The sequence below is a fragment of the Heptranchias perlo genome, chromosome 20, assembly GCF_035084215.1.
Source record: "Heptranchias perlo isolate sHepPer1 chromosome 20, sHepPer1.hap1, whole genome shotgun sequence".
NCBI lineage: Eukaryota > Metazoa > Chordata > Chondrichthyes > Hexanchiformes > Hexanchidae > Heptranchias > Heptranchias perlo.
In genome coordinates this window covers 6,998,200-7,003,621 of record NC_090344.1, presented here as the reverse complement: position 1 = coordinate 7,003,621, position 5,422 = coordinate 6,998,200, and the positions used below count along the sequence as shown (strand labels likewise).

Below are 5,422 nucleotides of genomic sequence, written 5' to 3'. Positions count from 1 at the left end.
AAACACTCGTTGTGTAAAAAAGTTTTTCCTCATGTCACCTTTGGCTCTTTTGCCAAACACCTTAAATCTATGTCCTCTGGTCATTGACCCTTCCGCCAATGGGAACAGTTTCTCTCTATCTACTCTGTCCAGATCCTTCATGATTTTGAATACCTCCATTAAATCTCCTCGCAACCGTCTCTATTCCAAGGAGAACAACCCCAGCTTCTCCAGTCTATCCATGAAACTAAAGCCCCTCATTCATGGAATCTTTCCAGGAATCACCCACCATCAACATCCTGGTGATCACCATGAACCAGAAAGTTAACTGGACCAGCCATATTGATACTGTGGCGACAAGAGCAGGTCAGAGATTGGATATTCTGCGCCGAGCAACTCACCTCCTGACTCCCCAAAGCCGTCCCACCATCTGCAAGGCGCAAGTCAGGATTGTAATAGATTACTCATGTGATAGTCACCTACATGAAATATTAACTCTGTTTCTATATCTAAAGATTCTGCCTGACCTGCTGAGGATGTCCAGCATTTATTGTTTTGATTTCAGTTTGGCAACATAGCCAGTATTTCCATTTTGAATAAAGGAGCTTGTGCGAGTTTGCTCATGCGACGAGGTGGCCGAGTGGTTAAGGCGATGGACTACTAATCCATTGTGCTCTGCACGCGTGGGTTCGAATCCCATCCTCGTCGATGTTGTGTTCACTATTGTTTCATTCAGTCCATCCAGAAGGTCAGGTCCCTTCCTTCTCGAAACGGCCAACGGAGGTTTCTGCAAGAGAAACTTACGTACCATAATTATGATTGAAAATCCGGATCATTCCGTGTCTGTGTCTGTTCAAAAGGGATGTGCTGTCAGTCCCGGATCATTCCGTGTCTGCGTCTGTTCAAAAAGGGATGTGCTGTAAGTCCCGGATCATTCCGTGCCTGTGTCGGTTTAAATGGAATGTGCTGTCAGTCCCGGATCATACCGTATCTGTTTCACCGGATTTTCTTGATACCTTTTTCCTTCTGAACTGAAATGACGATCCTCTCTCGAGAAGAAGGTTCACCGCCTGCTGTTGAGATCAAGTTCATTCTGCTGGGCTTCCATTCCAATCACCGCAATCTATCCCCCATTCAGACCGACCCCCGCCTGGACATTATAATCTGCGATATTCATAAGGGAATGGTGAATCCAAATATCATGGTTACAATTTTCTTTGCTCCACAACACTGAAAATTATCAATTCCAACGATTCAGAAGGTAATCATAGAATCATAGAATCTTACAGCATAGAAGGAGGCCATTCGGCCATCGTACCTTTGCCGGCTATTTTTCGAAGACCTGTCCAAATTCGACCCACAACCCAGATTTTCCCCATAACCCTGCAAATTAGTCCTCTTCAAGTTCATGTCCAATTGCCTTTTGAATGATCCTGTGGAATCTGCTTCCACCACCCTTTCAGGAAGTGCGTTCCTGATCTTAACAAACCCTCTGTGTGAAAAAAAATCTCTTAAATTCCTCTCTAGTTATTTTGCAAATATTTTAAATCTGTGATCTCTGGTTACCGACCCACTTGCCAGAGGAAACAGTTTCTCCCGACTTGCTATTTCAGAACCCCTCATTATTTTGAATATCTCTATTAGGTCTCCCGTTAACCTTCTCTGCTGTAAGGAGAAAAATCCCAGCTTCTCCAATCTCTACACATAACTGAAGTCCCTCATCCCTGGTATCATCCAGGTCAACCTGCTCTGAATCCTCTTCAATCCCTTTTCATCCTTCGTATAGTATGGTGCCCAGAAGTGTACAAGACATTCCAGCTGAGGCCTAACTAGTGATTTGTAAAGGTTTAGTGTGACTTCCTTGTATTTAAATTCAATGCCCCCATTTACAAAGCCAAATATCCCATACGTTTTTTTAACTACCTTATCAACTTGCCCTGTTTTGTGAATATGCTCCCCCAGGTCCCTCTGCTCTTGGAACGCCCCATAAATTGTTCAATTTAGATTATACTGCCTCTTCTTGTTCTTCTTCCAAAAGTGCATCACTTCACACTGATCGGCGTTAAATCTGTCACGTGACTGCCCATTTCACCATTCTGTCCATATCCTCCTGAAGTCTGCTGCTATCTTCCTCAATATTTTCTCCGTTGCCAAGTTTTGTATCATCCGCAAACTTCGAAACGGTACTCCCTATTCCTACATCCAAGTCATGTGTATATAACAAGAAAAGCAATAGTCCTAATACCGACCCCTGGGGGATTCCACTGCATATTTCTCTCCAGTCAGAAAAACATTCGTTCACCACGACTCTCTGCCTCCTGTCCTTTAGCTAATTACGTGCTCACGTTAACACCGGTCATTTAATCCCACGTGCTTCTAGTTTTAGAATAAGTCTGTTATGTGTTAATTTCTAAAATGTGTCCTCAAAATAAATGTAACCCCGTAATTTAATTCTTAAGCAATGAGAATACAGATATTAAGACCGAATAATAGATTGGGTTCATTCCCATTACCCGAAGTTGACGGGACCCGAGGAGGTGAAAACCCATCTGGGTTTATATTTTCCAAAAACGGAGACGAAAATCGCAAAGCTCATCCCGTCGAAATCCAACAATTGGACTGAAGATCCGACATTCTGGAAACCCGGGCGTTCCAGAAACCCTTCTGGAACGCCCGGGTTTGCAGACCTGGCCGTTCAAAGAAACCGGATAAGACCATCCGGGGGAAACACAGAGAGAGGAGAAACGCAGACAGAGATATCGAGATACATGCAAAGAAAAATAGTATCAATCTCCAAATTCTGTGATTGAGCGGAATTTAAGGTGCAGCTTAAAGGCAATTCGTGAAATCTTCGAGGTGGACATACGGGAACTCTGCCAGACTGCATGTTCTAGACATGTATCCAACGCGACACGTGCAGTCTGCAGCCGTGTGTGCATTGGTGGTTCAGTGTGGAACCCTTGCCTGCCGGCGGTAAACCATGAGTTTGTTTCCAGGACAATGCAGCATCCTTTACCTTTTGTATTCTGTGCCCATGAGATCGCCTGAGTTGGGATAAATTCATGTGACGGCTTCAATCTGTACAACTTCTTGAAAGATTATCTTCATTTCCTCTACGTGTGTTACGTGGACAAACTTTCTGCATTCTGTCCTCTGGTGCTCAAACATGCTCTGCTGGAGATAAGTCAAACCTGCCTTCTGCACCGCTGAAAGGAAATGAGAAGCCAATTGGTGATCTTTGACTGAAAATGGGGACACAACGGGGCTCAACGGGTTTTGAACCAGTGAAACTCCCTGACCGAGAATCAGACCCGAAGACAAACTGGCAACAGAGCCGTGCAGCCACTGTAAAATTGTACTGCAACGCAGCCGATCCGCCATCCTTTCAGAACGCTCTGTCCATACAATCCCGCTTTCTTGTACGATATACGATGTCGAAAAATGTCAGGTTCTACACCAATTATATCATATCAACAACATCAAATTCCTTTTGAATGGACGACTTGTATTATCAAGTCACACTTTACAGAATGAATTGCTCTGAAACGACATTGTTGTTTACATGCGACCATAAATATACTTTACTCAAATTGCTGCTTTCATTCACTATGAGAGCGAAGAGCCATGAATGTGGAGACATTAGCGACCAATTTATCAGCTGGGTTGCACCTTTCCTTTTCCTACTCTCTCAGTCTTTTTTTCCTTTACCCTTTTCTGCTATTGTTGCCGATTAGATCAGCTCTCGCCATTCAAGGAAACCTGAGAAGTCCATCGGGGACAACACAGAGAGACAAGAGACAGAGACAGGGAGAGATAGAGAGATGCAGGCAAAGAAAATAAAGAGTATAAATGTCAGGTTTTGCAAACTAGCAGAATTTAAGTTACAGGTTGGGAGAGATTCCTTCTCGGGTCTTGAAGTCTTTCAAGAGAAGATCTGACACTAATTAAAAGCACCGGCCACGCTGTAGAATCACTCATTCTGGGAGAGAGATAAATGCGGTCAATTAACTCCAATTAATCTATTTCAGCACTGAAGTGATCTTTAAACAGTTGCTCTGCGAGCAGAATTCAAACCTGCGCAGGAAAACGTCAATTGAATTTTGAGTCCAACGCTTTAAACACTCGGCCACCGCAGCTGTAAACGGCATGTTCATTCAGATCGGATTCCAAATGGACACTTGCCGCTATTAAGAACGCGCGCATTGGTTGTGCAGGGGTCGAATTCTCACCTCTTCTGCGGGAGACTTTGGTTCGATTTCCGGCCAATGCAGAATCATTCTCACCAATGAGGAGCTGAGGAATATAATTATGCCATTTCTCCCCTCGAGCCTGTTCCGCAATTCAAACAGATCACGGCTGATATGTGACCGAACTCCAGACAATCGCTTTCGCCCCGTATCGCTTAATAAATTCAGTTAACATAAATCGATCAATCTCAGGGATAAAATTAACAATTCAGTTCGCATCAACTGCCGTTTGCGGAAGAGAGTTCGAAACTTCTACCTCCCTTTGCTTGGAGAGGTGTTTCCCAACTTCACTCCTGAAAGTCCTGACCCTAATGTTTAGGCGATGTCCCCAAGTCCGAGACATCCCAACCGGCGGAAATAGTTTTTCTCTATCTACTCCATCAGTTCCCCTTAATATTTCGAAAAGTTCGATCAAATCAGCTCTTAATCTACTAAATTCGAGGTAAACCCGAGTTTATGTAATCTCTCCGCGTAATTAAACCCTTGGGGTTGAGGGAACATTCCAGTAAACCGAAGCTGCACTCGCTCCACAGCCAATATATCCTTCCTAAGGTGCGTTGCCCAGAACTGAATACAGTACTTCAGGTGTGGTCTAAGCAGGGCTTTGTATAGCTGTATCATAATGCCTATCCCCTTGTATTCTCGTCCTCGAGATATAAAGACCAACATTCCATTAACATTTTTGATTATTTTTTGTACCTGTCAATGACATTTTAATGATGTATGTAGATGGACACATCAGTCTTTTTGGACCTTCACTGTTTCGAGCTTTTCACCATTTACAAAGTATTCTGATCTATCCTTTTTGGTCCAAAGTGGATGACCTCACACTTGACTAAATTGATATCGATTTGCCACAATTTTACCCATTTATTTATTATATTAATGCCTCTCTGTAATTTTATGTTTCCATCTGCACTGCTTACAATGCTGCCCATCTTGGTGTCATCGGCAAACTTGGATATGTGGCTTTCTATCCCGTCATCTAATATCCGCCTGAATTGGAAAAAAATCCAAATTTAGCTTCAAACTCCTCATCATCTTGAGACATTTTATTTCCTTCACGTGTGTTGCGCCGACGATACTCCGGCATTGAGTCCACTGGAGCTCAAACATCCTTTGGATTTCATTCAGTTCCACCAACAGCAACACTGAAAACATGTCAGAAGCCAATTGGTGACTTTTCACTAAAAGGA

At 43.4% G+C, this 5,422-nt stretch overlaps 1 non-coding gene across 1 annotated transcript; it reads left to right on the top strand.

Moving 5' to 3' along the window:
- Positions 1 to 605: 605 nt before the first annotated feature.
- On the top strand, positions 606 to 687 carry trnas-acu (transfer RNA serine (anticodon ACU)). Its single transcript has one exon. It is a non-coding gene; the product is annotated as a tRNA-Ser (tRNA).
- Positions 688 to 5,422: the final 4,735 nt, after the last annotated feature.